The sequence below is a fragment of the Bombus fervidus genome, chromosome 17 (genome assembly GCF_041682495.2).
Source record: "Bombus fervidus isolate BK054 chromosome 17, iyBomFerv1, whole genome shotgun sequence".
Lineage (NCBI taxonomy): Eukaryota > Metazoa > Arthropoda > Insecta > Hymenoptera > Apidae > Bombus > Bombus fervidus.
Genome location: NC_091533.1, coordinates 7,818,089 through 7,836,268, shown reverse-complemented (window position 1 = coordinate 7,836,268; position 18,180 = coordinate 7,818,089).

Here is an 18,180-nt window from a genome sequence, read left to right as displayed (position 1 = left end):
AACATTACTTTGTTTTATTAATTAAATGTTATAAATTATATCCACTACTTTACTTTGAATGTTTTATATATGTATTTAGTTTTTCATAAGTACAAACTTAACGTATCGAATATTCTATACTTTAACATAACACGTAGAATATGTTTATTCGTGCGTATAATTGTCACATTGACAAAGGGCCAAATCAATAGAGATTTCTAACAAGTAGGTGATCCCTTTCCTTCTATTCTATCTTCATGATAACGTGACAGGGTCGTGAATGGGGCAAAGGTGCGTACAGCAAGTTGCTGAATACTGGCAGGGTTGGAATTTAATTTTCCGGTTTCATTGTGAAGAAGTTATATCGCCTAAAGGCATGCACGCTGATGCTCGCTCCTCTTACTCTGACGCTGTGCGTTATTATCATCAGCAACGCATTGTGAATACTATCGTAAAACGTGCGCACACGATGATGCGTATTGAAAAAATATCATAAAAAGGATTTCGATGTTTGATCTGTTAAGCTTATTTTATTCGAGGGGAATATTTCATCTCTTGAGAAAAGATTGTTTATGCAGCGTATGATGCTTAAAGTAAGGTATAAATAATATTATTCTTCATTAGAAATTCCTTTTATCGATAATTATAATTAGTAACCGTGTTAACCTTATTGTGTGGCTTTAGCCATCTTTGACCAAATCATCAAATAGACGAATTTCTTCCAGAAGTTATAAAACTTAACCTATGATTTCCAATGAACGATTAATTCTATAATTAATAATTCTAATAATTTTATCCACTTGCTTTTTAGTATCGAGAAAAATACGATTGAGTAACATAAAATGATCTAATCATTGAATGTATCATTTTTTCGTATACATATAACAATACTTATGAAATTACTGATATATATGTTACAAAACCATAGAAAAATAATTTTCATAATACATCTTACCTTTTTACAGCATGCGTATAATACGTAAGAAACTTGTACTAATTGTTGTAACGTATGAATAATATATTAAACACACGAATACACAACTATCACAAGAAACAAAAATAAAGGTCAAAAACTTTTAATTGCACCATGCGATGCGACACAATACGTTTCGACAGTTAACCAAACGACGTGTTAACCAAACGTGTAATAAAGGAACTAAAAAACACAGGATGTATAACTGCCATCTATTGTCCTTTAATCTAAACAGATATTGTATATTGATACTTTCCTTCATTATATATCGATACTATCGTCCATTACATACATATCGATATTTTCATCCAACATTCTAAATTCTAACGTAATTGTTCAACTTAACCAAACAGTTAACCAAACGATTGACTGTAATAAAGGAACTAAAAAACACAGGATGTATAACTGCCATATATTGTCCTTTAAACTAAACAGATATTGTATATCGATACTTTCCTTCATTACATATCGATACTATCGTCCATTATATACATATCGATATTTTCATCCAACATTCTAAATTCTAACGTAATTGTTCAAATTCTCAGCCGTAATTTCTCAGATAACATAATAACCAGAATGAAATAACACTGAGACATAAATGAAGAAACAGCTTATTTGTGAATGAAGGACGTATCTATTCTCTTACGTGAGTACTTTATATTTTAATAACGCAATTAATTAATAATACAATTAAACATAAGTATATTTTATACACATATGTAGTACATTAAATATGCTCAAAAATAAGGTTGGTATATACTTAAAAGTTAGATTTCATTATCTTGATTTATTTAAAAAATATTTTTGTGTCAATTTATTCTCAAATCATTACATTCTTAAAATTCTTTTAATATATATATTGAATGTATTCATAACTTACACGTTGTCCTAAGACGAAGTTTAGCCCTCATTTTGATTTTACATTCAAAATTTTGCAACATTAAAAATCCTTTACGATTACTGAAACGAAAGTAGGATTGAAATATAAAAATTTAACGATTGTCAGTAAGATTTAAAACATAAGAAATGAAGTTCGATGTCCAAGACGAGAAAGACAATGATTTGTTATCCTCTTGAAGTGCTCTCTCCTTTTGTCGGCGATTGCGTTTGAATTCGTTTAATTTTAGAGGAGTAATTAGAAAAAAGAAAGAAGGGACGGAGCCAGCAAAACCAGAGAAGGAGAAATTCGAGCTGGCAACATGAATATCTTTTTATCTCTCGGCTGCTATACTCGAAGCTAGGCGTAAGTGCCCATTCATACCGGCATTCAAATTGCGAGCTGGAAGCCGGCTCCATTATTTTTTATGGTGAATACGAAGAAAGGGAGGTGCTCGCGTTTGTACTTCTCCAAGTAATTACATCTCGGGTTGATCGCCCGTGATTTTTTTTCATTTTGCGATGATTCGCCTCTTCTAGTCCCTCGCCGCTTTGTTTCTTCGCTTTTCATCTGGCCTTCCCGATTTCTTTCTCATCCTTCAGCCATATCTTTTCTCGTTACATTTACAAGAGCCCGTTGATTCTTATTATCGAACAATTTTAAGGCGAATTTGCATTTATAGGGATGTAAAGCAAATAAAATAATGTTCTCTCACTTTGATGACTATAAAATAATTTGAGACTAAGTTTGGCAATAGAGAGACTATTGATATTTATTATCGAAGCATTTTAAGGCGTTTTAATTACATTTATTCATTCGGCGCTTTACAAATAAATAAAATAAATAAAATAAATTTTATTCATTTTGATAATACTTCATTTCTGTTTGCTTTTAGTATTATCTATTGTCATATTTGATAGATCATATACATATTTTTTATTTTTACGTTTTATTAGACTAAGAAAGAGAACGGAAATAACTTTAATTGGAATAAAATCTTCGTATCACAAATATTAATTACTCTCTTATTTGCTATAAATTATGGATTTAGCCATGTATCTGAAAAGAGAAACGCAATTATATCGCATAAGCGTCAAATGATAATAGGTAATCGAATCATAGAAATTTGTAGGTCTTTCTTATAATTAACAATTGTACCGAGTGTATTGGTCTTTCGACGGATTAACCTTTATGCGAAGTTATTACATTTATTAACGTGATGCAATGCAATTTGAAACTAACCGTAAATGCAGGAAGGATAATTAATTTCGAAATATCGATATCGAAACGTTGTAACAATTACATTACCTTGTTTAAATTAATAACTTCCAAATCGAAAACTTGAATTGTATGTGGAGATTAGGTTAGGATCAGATAAAATCACAAAAATAGCTTCTCTTTCACATCTTGATTACTATTTTGAATTATCTGCGATTCCTTTTACCAATGAACCACTCTACATGTATAATACATGTATAATACAAAGATCATTAATATATAATTGACACATTCACTATTGTTACACGAATACTTTCTTTTTGAGTTTCAATAAAAAATTTTAAAAGGAAAAGAGAACGAACAAAAGAGCTTATTTAGTGACAAAGAACAATTAGCGAAGCAAATATTAAATGAAAAGATGTACCATCTGAGTTAGATACGGTCAACAAAGCTGTAATGAAATTTCTAACAAGTAGAATCTTATTATTATTCACAGTAGAACGAATTAGCAAACGAACAAGATGAAATGGTACAGTATCGTTGTGAGAAACGTGGTTAGGGTTAGGATCGTTCGGTTTGAGGAGTAGGTAAGTAAGTTTAGTTACTTCGAGTGCATAAACACACGGCATTACTTGAAACAACAGCGGACTCACTCAGTTGAACGTGAGTGCTTTTAGGTTAAGGTAGAACGTTCCAACCCAGTGCTTTTTCATTAGCAGCAACTACTGCCGAGCATTGATTATCAAAATTTATCGTGACACGCTGTTTGCTTCGGATAATCAAATCTTTTAGATAATCTTTGATTTGGAATTTTGCTTTTATATGAAAGAATATAATTTACTTTGAACTGTTTTATAAATATTAATATACAAACAAAATAACATATACAGACAAAAATAAAGGATATTTGCGTAAAAAATAAAGAATTTAGTTAGTTTATTTAAGTAAAAAATGGTCAAATCATTTACAATATTTACAATAATCCGATTTTAACACGTAATTGATTTCGTTTCTTGACAAAATTTGATCTCCTCTGTACAAAATTTAACTCGACATGCCGGAGACTTTAATTTGACGAGAATGAAGTGAGACGGAAATACTTTCTCAAACAGCGTAATTATGAAATACCGTTTGATATGAAGATTGCGCCGAGGAGAAGAACAATAGGTGCCAGAAAGTATGGAAGACATAGAATTGGAGACATGGAAAGAGAAAGTGAAAAAGGGGGACAAAGGATAGTTGGCTTGGATCGAGACGAATTCGGATTATTCTCGATTAATTAAATACCAACCAACAGCTGAAGCTTTCCTACACAAAGAAGGGCAAGAAAAGAAAAGAAAAGAAAAGAGAAAATGTACAAAAGAGAGAGAAGGAGATTTCCTATCTGCTGAAAGGTTTCTAGTTAAAGACGAATTAATTAATTCCTGGCGATGTTGTAGAAAGGGACGCGAAAGAGAGGTTAGGGATTAAATTTGCCCGGCCGACTTTCTTTCACGCTTAATCCCGTCGCGTTACATATTGAACGTAGGAAGAATAAAAGGTGCAATGCAAACGAATTTAGAATTCAGCGAGGACCTTTTCTGAATGTATAATTCCGCGGTTAAAGCGGCGGCCCGTTTGTAACGCGGAATTTCCTGCACGCTTCGAAACGTGCCGCTATGTATATAACATTGAATTTCTAAATTGAAAATGACATAGACGTGTATGGAATTCGTACGAAGTATGGCACGACGTTTAAAAGTCCAAATGAAAGACGCGATGGTAATTATAGTAGTGTTTGGACATTATGTGGTAGCCATTTATCCGTACAGATGTATTTCCACGAATTGACAGAGATTGTTTTGATGAATCGAGTTTTATTTCGGAACTAAAACAAGAAGTCAATTGTGGGACCTCGAGAAACTAATGTACAAGCAGTTAGAACTTTTATTGTAACAATAAATTTACAGAAATTCGATAAATAAGAAAACAAAGCATTTTAGGACCATTTGACAGGTGAAATTAGAAGGCAGAGAAAGTGAGCCTGTTTTTGGCAACAGTTCGTAGGGAAAACAAGGATCGAGCGATGACGAGGGACGGAGGTGGAAGAGGGATTTCCCAAAATCGTGCGAGATTAATCCAGAGTGGCGTGCCGCAGGCGCAATTACAGGCACAAACAATGGCATCACGACAGCGTCATTGTCCTGCATACGATATAAAAAAGAAAGAGAGGAAAAAAGGGAAAAATGTAAGGTCCCTAGTTTGTAATCACACGCTACAGTTGTCTGAGCGCTCGAGTTTGAGGAATAATTTCAAATGGCGAACAAAAGGACTGGCTCGATATAGCGTAAAGAATCTAGCGAAATGCAAATTATGTAATATTTTAATATTGCCATTTGATATGACGTTACATCACTGAACAGTTAATAGCTATTTAAATAGCTACTAAAGAAATTCCAAGGCAAGAGGTTAACTACCCTTGATTGAGGTAGTGTTGAACGAATTTATTCGCGTATATGGCCACGAGTTATTTCCATCACTTTCTGGAACTGCTGGCTCGAGGCAGATAACCTATAATCCATATCGACGACGATCTAACTGCTTTAACTCATTGCGGTCGGAGCAGTATTTGACGTTTAATTTCGAGTAGTTCATAGTCAATAAGTTTTGAAACTTAATGACAAATACCAAAAGTAGTGAGATCTAAAATTGGGTAATGAAACTCTTTAGTTTTGTCGTTCACCTTTTTACCCTTTTCTGTCCTCCTTTCCTTAACATTTCTGCTTCTATATCGGTCGTTGCGACTGCAAGAGAATTACTATTGAAAAGTTACTTTACAAATTAAAGTAAATGAAATTAAAAAAAGTTTCTGCTTTGCAGCCTGAATTTCCAAGGAAGTTTGCCAATAGAATGGTACTCTTGCATTCGACCGTGTTCCCGACCATGATGAAAGGAGGAAACTATTTTCTTTCTTCTTTTTAACAACCTAAAGTCCCTCTTTTTTACTTCCGAGCATGATAACGCTAATGACATTATATGCATGAGTACCAATGAGATTTAATCCGATTAAACTTATGATACATTGTAATACTCATTTGTTAGAATTTTATATACGATAACACGTGGAACAATTATTTCACTATTACAACATTATGAAATAAATGAATCGGTGGTAATATATTCTGATATTTGACGATAGCAAAAATATTTTCTGTAGAAGTTAGTAACTGTAAGATTTGTAAAAGTATACAAAGAAATGAGGGATCAATTAACGACGATAGTGTAGCTGATTTACTTCTTATAAAATATTGGTGATTGGCGTTATCCACTTATCGGTCTTATCGAGTTTACGCCAGATAGAATGTGCCTGGGAGGAACGATGCTGCCGCGGGCACTTGACTTTTTAATTACGTGTCATAAATTGGTCGACACGCTCGGCCCGTTTCAGGACACTCCATTTTCTGGGTGGCCGCAAGTTCGATCTACCACCTTCGTGCTTTGAGATAAGCTTCTCGCTGCTCCACCATAAATTGTCTCGCTTGATAAATCGACCGGGCACCAGACTATCCTCCATGTGTATGTAATGCTTGGCGAAATAAAGACAACCGTGAAAAAGTTTTTCTCGGTAAACTTTTCGTATTTGCGTCCATAATATATTCCGGGTCCATAACATTTGAATTTATGTATCGAATACCTTTCTAGTCAAATAGTCGAATTATTATGAAATGTTTTATTATCTTGTAAATATAAAAGAGACATTTCTTAAAAACTATTCTTTTAGAAAGTAAAAATTTCCTTTGCAAGGCATAATATCAAAAAGTGCAAGTTGCGGATGGCTATATGGTACATCCGCTTCCGATATCTGCGGAGGAGCACTCGTAGCGGCGTGGCGGACGCCGATGATTCATGGCGTTTGTTCCGGGAAATAAGTAGCGCTCGACCACCACGAACAAGGCCGAACAGGGTAAAACGAGAGGGAAGGTGGCTGTGTGGTTACGAGAGGCACGTTGCACGATTGACAAATCCGAGAACTCATATGCAATAAATCGCGGCTGGAGCGGTTGTCCCTGTGAGTTTTTTGTATTTATGGCCGGTGAAGATGCAGCTAGTGGCATGAGCGAGGTCGCTAGGAGAGAGAAGGGGGATGAAGATAGGTAGCAGCGTCTGCGTCGGCGTCAAGAGGAGGCAAGAAGGTTGCCAACTTTTTCTCATGCATCGATATGAATATAAATAACCGAGAGCCGGCCACATGGAGACATAGCCTGCTTTCTTGCACCCTTCCCAATCTGTTTACTTCCTTCCTCCTACCTTTGGACCTGGCTCCTAGTGGAGTCGATAGGCTGTTAGGCGATTATAGAATCCTGGTTACATTATAAAATTCTTTTATAATAGATTTTCTATTTCTCTGTGTTACTTTCAATTTTAATAATTTAATATTTTAATAAGATATTCTGATAAAATATCTGTCTTTAATATATTCAACGAGAGAATACGAAGTCTTGTCGAAGCGCCGATATTTATTTTCTGTCTAACAAATAAGAAATTACAACAATTACTTCAGAAACATTTCGAGCGAAATTCTTCAAGAACGGTGATCGAACTCCGCGTATTCCTTGCATCGATAAATTTATTTCGTGAACTACCGAAGAATAATATAACGAGAGGAGAAGAATGCGTTAGCCGGCCGCTGCGCTGTAAATAATCACACCGAGGAAACAAACGTCTTGGTACTCGATGGAGGGTAACTCGACTAGGAGCCGTGAATCTTCGCTATTGCAACCAAGGATGAGGAAACCCTCTACCCTACGGCTTTCCTTAACGAATGCCACGCAGGTACGATTGTTTAACGCAGCGAGCGTGAGGAGTGAAGCTTTTAGTCAAGACGAATGAGACGACTAGCTCAGTCTCGGCACCAGCAGCAGGAAATTGCGTTTCATTGTAGCGAGACGGTGTTTGCTTCCAAGCTACGATACCTACAGCCACTGCTCGCTGTTCGTTCTCCTCCTAGTCTCTCTCTTCCTCTTGCCCTTCCACCTTTCATCCTCTTCGTCCTTCGTCGCTTGGAATAAGAGACGAATGACAATTACACCAGAGCAGATATCAGGCCTTGCTTCGCCTAAAGCCTCGTTTGCAGGACCTTAAAATTCTCCCGGTTGCCCCGCAGAAAACTCATTTCCATTGTTTCTACACCAGGCCATCCTCCGTACTTCTCGCCAACTTGTCTCTCGAAACGTGCAAACAAATCGATGCGCTAGAACAAGCTTCGTATCGACGCGATTCGATGTTTCTTCTTCTTCTGTGATCTTGTCTTTTATGTAAGAGACACGGGATTTGTTACAAGGATCGAGGGTACTTCAGATCGCCTGGCTGTTCCGTTTGCAATTGTACGCTTCCACTCAAGTGATTTTTATTTATTTAAGATCGCACAATTAAGGAATACAGTCGGAAGAATATTGTCTGAAGACAATTTCTAACAATAAAGATGAAGATTTAGTGGTTTTTTGGTAAATTTTTAGTAGGTAGATTTTTAAGTTACTTGTTTCATTAGTCTTATCTAGGAAATGGTCTATGGAGGATCTTTATACAAAAGACCTATAGTGGCAAGGATATAAGTAAGGAAATACTAATATAGTCTCATACTAAATTCAACGTAATTTAATTTATGATGTCGTGTAATTCTTGTAATTCTAAGACAAAAAGAAGGTTGGTATAAACGAGGTATAACGAGCGAAATGGTCGGAGACGTATTCATGGAAGAAAAAAGGGTAGAGTGGATAGTATAGCAGGAAGACAGACAGTATTATTGCTTTAATCGATCAGCTCGATAATTCTATTACCATTTGCGTTATTCAAATGGTATTTAATTTTCCGCAACGTTACCTTTATTTCCCGATTTACATTTCATTCGTTCGGAATTGTCTCGCTCCCCTCTTTCCCTCCACTTCCACCAACTATCCCATCCGTTCTTGGTGCCGGTACGAGTTCATTCTTTCTTTTTTCTTTCACTTTTTTTCGGGGTCATTTAAAAACTGCGGTCTTTCGCATCTGCATATCGTTAACCTTTTTACGGTACGCTTCTTGAAATTCGATTGCCCTCGCTTGAAATTGCATTATTGACATATTGAAATTCAGTTAACCGTGTTCTTAAAATTTGATTACAGGTGTACTGTAAAATGTTGCGGCCGCCGGTATTTTGAAAATTTTATGGATAACTATGATAATGCAACGTTTGAAAATGGAAAGAAGGACGAGGAATGAACATGTTGGGTAAGTAAAAACAAACTCTATTATTTATCATAATATATGTACAGTTTCCTCTCAAAAGTCTTAGGATATCTTCTATGTTCAATATAATTTTGAAATTTGGTACAAAGTTTGAATTTTAAATTATTGATGTTTTGGTAGTGTATATTTTGTTATTATACATCAATTCAATCAAACTGAATGAACTATTGCAATATAATTCATTTACAATTTCATTCAATTCTGGGCTAAATAATGTAACAATTGCCCTGAGTCCAATTGTGATGATATACTCCTCGTCAAAGAGGTAGCCCAGGTGAGCTATCTTTAATTTCTCAATGATATAATATTAAAGCATTACGAGCTCAGGATATAATAATAATAATAATATAAAATAATTAAAAATATTATGAGGTTTAGTGTGTAACAAAAAAATTGTGTTATTTTAAGAACGAAATGATAGCACATGTACAATAAGAAAATAATAATCAACATAAATTGTAACTGATAATAATTACTTATTAAATATATATACTTATTTAATAATATTTAATAATAATCCCCCTTTATTTTCTATTACTTCCATTATACGATTTGGTGTCGATTTATATAATTTTTGGATATAATTTTGACAACGTATCCCATTCGCGTACAATTGTATTTTTTAATTCTTGTACGTGTTGATACTGCTTTCCATTCGCGTATACGCCGTGAACAAGTTTTGCCCAGCAATTTTCAATAATATTAAGGTCCGGAGAGCGTGCAGGCCACAGCAAAATAGATATATCATTTTTATTAAAACATGATTGGACCAATCTTGATGCGTGTACAGGTTTATTATCTTGTTGAAAGATGTAATCAGGTCCAGAAATGCGTTCTGCATGATTATTTATTTCTTCTTTGATTAAATTTATGTATCGGACACTATTCATTCTTCTATCGATGAACTTGATATTTGTCTTACCGAAATAACCGATGCTGGCCCAAACCATCACGCTGCCTCCTCTCATTTGTCGTCGAATCGCTGACATTGTCTATTTTCTTGCGTCATGAAAATGATATTGGAACCCATCAAGACCATCCAAGTTAAATCTTTTTTCGTCTGAAAATAGTACCCTTCTCCATTCCTTTTTCCAATGCATTCTTTCTTTTGCAAAGCGTAAACGTTCTACTTCGTGTTTCGTTGTTAACGAAGGTTCCTTTTTCAATTTTAGCCTCTTGATATTTTTGCAAGATAATAGAACTCGTCGAACACTTGAAACACTGGCATTAACATTACATTTCTCCATAATCTGCTTCGTTGTTAACTGCGAGTTGGAAGCTACACGCAAAATTGCTCGCTTATCACGATCGGATAACGATGACGGCCGACCAGTACTTTTCTTTTTGCCATAATCTTCGACATTTTTTAAGAAATTGTGCACTACTTTACGACTTCTTCTTATTACTTTCGATATTTTTACTACTGATAACTGTTGCTGTTTTAGTTCTAGAATTTGTTCTCTTTCAGACTCATTTAATCTTTTTCCGCGTCCCATACTTACAAACTTATATAATATTGTACTGTAATCATTATTCGTTGATAGATCATAAACTACTGAGCAATTTCTAAATATATTAACAGAGTGTGCTATCATTTCGACCTTAGTTTGGAATAGTTTTTCTTTGTTGTATACAAACATCTACGACACTGTGACTTATTTCCAGCAAGCCGCATATCCTGATCTCATAATGTTTTGATATTATACGTTACAGACGAGAGACTTTACACGTGTCATTGAGAAATTAAAGATAGCTCGCCTGGGCTATCTCTTTGACGAGGAGTGTAGACATTAAAAGTTTCTGCATCTAATTTGTAATTGAGTAGTTTTTGACATTTTTCTAAGTACATATGTAGTTCCAAAGGTTCATTTTCATTTTCATAAACATACGAGATAATTACTTAAGGAGAACTAAATAAAGGTTGTTCTATACATAACCTTTAATTCATTGCATTTATTGGATTGCCTTGTTAAAAATATTTTATTGAAAAAGAATCCGAATTTCTTTATTTCCATTGGTTTCATACGGTGCTATTTTAAATTTACACAGCGCGACAGGATTTAATTTTCTAATGCGGCAACTGGAAGAAGCGAAGGAATATTTCATTTCCTATTCGCAGACGTTGATCTTGTTATATGTACGTATATTTGAAGGGAAATCTAATAAAATTAAGTTGCGAACTACTATCTTCAAATGTATACATACTGATATTAAGTTGAGGACCTCTGTGCCAACAGTTCCGAAGTCAATTACGATATTGGTCTGTCGTTTGCACAGACGCAAACTTTATCTACGGTTTGTCTAAACTTTCTATACGTTTTACATTGATGCTGTGTAACATATGCCGGCCTTACTTTACTCTTTTGAACTTCCTAGAAAATTTTCTCATAAATATATGGGTACAAGAATGTTGGCATAACACTTCTGAAGTTTCATATTCCTATTTATTTAAGAATTTCTTCCAATTTTGATGCACATACTTTCAAACGAATAATTTCTCTTCTTTTATTTTTATTTCGTTGACACAAATATTTAAAATACTTTTATTATACGCTATGGAAATTCGTTTATTTCGTAGAACATTTACAACATAAAAACCGTACTTAATTTCTGGCCCATGTTACGTTCGTGCAATTTCGCCAGCTCTTTAAACGATAATTGAATGGAAAATTAATAAGATCCACAAGAGCTACGAAATCCTATAAGCCATCGTGCAAAGTGGAGTATACCGTTATAAATGTGGAGTAGGCGCTTATGGCAGGAGTTAAGCGAAGAACTGTCTACGATTTCATGAAATTGCCGCGCTAAACGCGCCCGATTTAAGAAAAGAGATCTCAGAATCAGAAATTTTCGGTCGATCCGTCAGTACATTAACCAAAACGCGAGATTCGTATAATTCGATTGTTAAATCAGTTGCGTGCTATCACATTCTATAAGATGAATAATATAATTTTCAAACTAACGATACAGTTTAGGAAAAATTGTGTATGTAAATTACATATGCATATGTAAACCTGGTATATGTAAATATATATATATATATATAAACTGCGTTTGAAGCGAGGAATAATAAACAAATCAAGGAAATAACATCGATTCGACGGTAATTACGTGAAATGAGCGAAGTTCTGGTCTCGGTGCTATTGGTTTCTCATTAGTGGGCTTGTTTTACCTAGACCGTTTCTGCAGTTCAGGTGAAAAGTGCAAGGGAGCAAGAGTAATAAAAAAAAAAAAAAAAAAAAAATAAAAAGTGTTCGCGCCGAAGATTAATTTAATTAAAGCACCGTCGAAACTACGAATTTCCACCAGGTGGAAACAAAGGATTGGCAAGAAGGGAAAACAGCCGAGTAGTCTCCTGGCGCGGTCGAAAAACTTTCAAGTACAGGCTAAGAGGGGGAAAGAGAGGTAGGAGGAAGAGAGGAGAAGGAAAGAGTCGCTGAAAATTCTGGTACCTTGCCTTAGCTTATCCAATCACCATGGGCGATGTCGGTTTTCTCGCGGAGTACCTATCGGAAAGTTTCTTTAATCAAGTGTTTGATCAGTGCCCGCCTTTCCTTGTATTCATTGTCTTCGTTCGTTGGCAATCAGGCTTCATACCCTTTCATGCCCACCATTGCCCTTTCCTCAAGCATCTATTTTTATATTGATCACATCGCGTTACCACGCTATCATGTTTTGTGCTATTGTAAGTTCTTTCTGTATAGTTATGATTATCATTTTTGACAGCTTGTTAAAATAATTGCGTTTCTTAATATGCGTATTTTTACGTATATTAATTTGTTGTGCATAGATTAGAATGAGATTCTTTGCTTAACGGAGAAACGTGTATTATAAACATACATAATTTTTTAGAATGTAATATGAACTACATAAAATATTGTTCTTTGGTAATGTCATTTCTTTTCAATTTAAACAGTGAACACAATTACGATTCCCAACTATTTTACAGTTAAATGAAAAATCGTTCTCCGTTTCTCATGGAAATGAAACAATGGAGCAAAGTTATTTGTAATTCAATGAATACAGAGAAACATTTATTGATATCCAAGACGAAAGCTTCGATTTCCGAGAGAATTAATCAAAAAGAAGTGAGTCGATAGAGAGAAGAGAGAAAAGAGCCATAACATCGAGGTAGTCGATAAATTCACTAGAAGTTTAATTTCATTTTATAGGCGTGATACTTTAGCGAAAGCACCCACACTTTACAGTAACAGCGTAGTGCTACCACCAGCAAAGGTGTTCGCCTTCCACCGTTCAGACAAGAATTATACATTACGCTGCCTTAAATCATGGCTTAAACGTTACCCAGTGTAATTATATCGTCGTTTTTAAAGATACCCTTAATACACCGCTATGTGTCCCACGATTCTCCATTAAACTTTCGAGTCGAGTATCTTCTTCCTATTTTTACTTCAGTCGCTTCAATATTTTCACAAGTATACAGGGTTATTAATAATTGTTATAAAGAATTCATTAGCCATCATAACGTTACAGATACATCGACGAAATAACTTTTACACCATATAAGTTTCTCGTATGTAAGCCACCATATGAAACATTATCAATAGACAAAAAGATTTCAATTCTATCTTCTAAGAAGTATAATCCAGCCATGTAAAGCGGTTAGTCGAATAATTCCAGTATGCAATACATAATGATTCCTGGTGGAAAGTGAGCAAAACGGGGCATAAGGAGAAGCAATAAAACGAGCGATGGAGCTTGTGAAATTATATCAACGGCCGTTCAAGCTGTCGAAGCGGGCCTCTCGCCTTATCGATAATGCGTCTGCAGAAGCAGCTCGGTCTTTGTAATAAATCGAGCTTGGGGACGCAGTTAGAGGGGATCAAACTGACGTCTCGGATACTAACTCTTTTTCTCTTTCTTTCTCCCTGGCGTGCTTGATATCGCTGGCATAAATCGATATAAATTTTCGAGGATTCCGAACCGGTCGATTCGCTAGGATATACAGACTCGTTTTTCAGAGTTTGCATCCGATATAGAGGAGGTTGCGTGCATTCACGCGCATTCTAGGGCGAGCATATGCGTTTTATGGCGGCTTAAACGAATGGTCAATCTTGCAAAGTGAATATTTTTCTGAGTTTGAATCGGTTCTAGCTTGTGGTGATCGTAAGGGAGTAACTGTCCCGGACAGCTTTAAAACGTATAGCAATTTATTTTACCGAGGGTTAACGATACTATATCGATCTATGTGCTTCTTCTTTCGGTTTATTGGTTCGACTATATAACTTGCCGATCGAGAATCGTCATAAAATCCATATGATTAATACGGCGTGATCGAAAGAAATATAAGTATGAGAACTGATATGACAATTCAAACAGTCAGAAATTTTGTTAATTTGTAGCAATTCTAACTCGTGGATTCTTTTGTGCAATAATTTACTATGTAATTAATATTACAGACTTCTCTTTTATAATTTACAATATTACGTTTATAAATTACGATTTCTAAAGGTAATCAGATAATTTCTAATGCGTAAAATTTGCTTTCGAAATTCCATTCGAATAATCCAGATATAAAATTGTTATCTCAAAATACTAAAATTGTCTGTTCTAAAATCTTTTAAATCTCATCTATAATTAAACAAATCTCTACTTAAATCAAAGGGTTGCTACTTTTCAAACAGAATAAGTTTGCGTTGCGAACAAAGCGGAATACACGATCTCCGTTACTCTTTGACTATTTTTCTGGTTGAAACGCGCGCTCTTACGATTCGTATCAGTTATGTACGGCACGATGCCGGGGCTTCTTCGTGCACGTGCACTACGTCATAATCGAATTTCGAAAACGCGTTGCCGCGCCGCTCTGCCCGTCCATTGCGGCTAACTTCGCCGCTTTTCACGCCAGGCTAGCCCAGTAATTCGATTTCCACGAATTATCACTCATTTCGCAAAAAGGATAAATGTAAACGTGAGCCGAATCAGCTTGGCTCGCTAGTGCGCTTTCCCTTATCGCAAAGTCCCCACTCGTGACGTAACCTGTCGAAAATATTTGATTCTCCCCTGAGCTTTTCGCTTTACGAGTTTGTCGTGAAACGACGTTTATCGTTCTCTTTAAACCTTCCACTTTCTTATCTTGTGTTATCTACGATTTATTATCGTGATTTTATTTTATCACGTTATCCATTTTTGTTTTTACTCAAACTAGACATTTTTTTAATAGAAAGTAAAACAACAGTTGGAAAATTTAATAATTGAAAAATTAAGAAATTTGGTATTTTTAATAGTAATTTTTATTATCTTCAAGTTGTTTAAGGTTTGAAAAATACATAAAGTTTAGACATTAGATACGAATATATTAAAATCTGTGATTTATAGATACTTTCTTTATAAAGCTTGTAATAATTAGAGCTACTTAATTGCTTTAATATTGCAACGTTGTGAAAGCGATGGAAATATATATATGTATATATAGGTGTTATTGTCGTTTAAAATATGAACTTTTCTTTGTTATAATATATGAATTGTAATCCAGACTGTTGCGTTATATGCAGTAACAGGTTAAATATCAAATTCGATATACATTCTATGAAGTAGTTTATAAAGTTTATTCTACTATATCGTTATTTGCTATTTGTTTAAAACTACATTCACTGGAAACGTTCAAACACATGGGTGTCATCTTTCCTGTGATGATACTTCAACGTAATAAAAAATATTGTATTTTTATAGCTTGAATTTTTCGATATCGTTTATAAGTATATAACAGTTGTTTATTCATTGTGTTAGAAAAATGCATCCAACTTAACAAGGATTACTTGCCCAATACTTCTATTTTTACAATTAACATGAATTAAGATTTATGTACATGGGGATTTAATATAAATTATTCTTCTCTATTCCAATATTACGATAAGATAACATCACTGTATGAATTTTTATCAGATCTTCTATTAATTTGCTTCCAAAGAGTTTCAGTGTTTTTTTTTTTTTTTTCTAATGAAACGATATTTTCTCTTAAAATGTTCTATTAAGATATTATTCCTATCAACAAAATAGCCATAGACATTTCGTGCCCTATATCCCAGTGTGAAACAAAGAAAAATTTCTATCCTAAAAGATTGAAACTCTTGCACAACCCAATTTCAAGCGGTACAGAGGGATCGAACGAACGTTCGCGAAGGGATGATCTTTGAAATTGGTCACGAGGATCGGCGTCGAGCGAAGTCGCGCAGCTCGCAATCAATCTCGGTACAACCGTTGTTCTCGACGCCTCGTACGTTACGAAACGGGACAGCCACTGGTAGATTCATATTAAACGATATAAAGAAACAGGCTGGTGATTTATGCGCACAAATTGTCCTGTCACCATACTGTTCTTTCAGGACTTGAGGAAGCTGGTTCACGTAACACGGGGGCGCGTCGGTTCTTCTCTTTTTGTCGACATCTTATTGTCCTTCCTCGCGTTCTACAATATCTGCTGCATTAAATCCCGCTTTTTCGCCATACTGCAACGCAATATGGTGCTTCCGCTCTTCTACCTTTCACGCCGTTTCCGTGAATCTTGTTCTATTTTCGATGTGCAGTGCTTCCTTTAACCCGATATAATTTGGTTTAGTGCTGTTTGATCGATTTAAGGAGCGAGTTGATCGTAACTGTGTGTGTGATGGAGAGTAGTGTACGTTGAAGAACGCGAAGGAGGTACTTTTTTAGCTGGTTGATGTTTGCAGTGATTTGAGAATCTTAGTTTGGATTGAGATGTGGCGTTTCGGAATATTTGTTGTATTGATTTGGAATCGATTAGAAATATTCGGAAATTTAGTAATCGGAAACTTTTGTAATTGCAAAATTTATTATTTGCGAAGATTAAAAATGACAAAATGTAGTGATTGAAAAATTCATAAATTCGAAAATTTACTAGTGGGAAAGTTTGGCAATTGAAAATTTCACAAAGGCCGTGAGCATTAAAATCGTACGAACACGAAACTTGCTACTCCGTTGATCGCACATTATCATCGATGTCATGAGATTACTTTGTCCAAAGCAAACATGTAGGGAAAGAGAAGCGTAAAAAGGTGTCGTAACGGGGGTTGTCAAAAGCCAGCCACTTACCATAAAATTGTACTTTACGCGTTAATGGTACGCTCTAAAAACTCACCTGTAAAGCACAGCTGGTTCGTATGAATTTTTTAATGGAATCGAGCCTGAATCTTTCTTCGCGTTTTTTGCGTTCCCTTTTTTATTTGTGGTTAGCAAACGCCTGCAAGGTATTCTCTTTTGCTTTCGAAGAAGTCGCGCCAGCCGACTCGCTTCTGATTCATTTGAGGACTTCGTCTCAAGCGAGTTAAAGTTTCACAAAGGCCACGGAAACTTGAATTTCTTTCCCTGGAACAACTGTCCACTGTACTTGAGATTCCACGCGTAGTGAAAAGGAAGACGTATGCTGAATTCCTATTGCTCAAAGAAACCGATTTACTCGTGGCATGCCTTCTGTGGACAAAGACCACAGCCACCACCAACCCACTATACCAATAATGACCAGATTCTTTGCGATTTTACTGCATTTTTTAGCTCCTGATTTTCTTACGTATTTTCGTCTATTTTTAGGAGCTGATAATAATCGGAGAAATTTTGTACTCTCTTTGAACATTAATTTAGACAATTTTCATAGAAGTTATTGTATTCTTAATTCATATTTCTCTTGCATGCGATGAATTATGTTAGAACAAAGAATTTTGTTCTCTCTTTTGTTTTTTTTTTTTAGCGGTTAAAGATTGAGAAACATATTTATTTTTCTGTAATATCATATCAATAATTTTTGTAGTAATTACAGTCTGACATTTTAAGAATTTTTTAATGAATTTTTAATGAAGTAGACCAACAGCGATAAAGTTACAATTCGAGATTT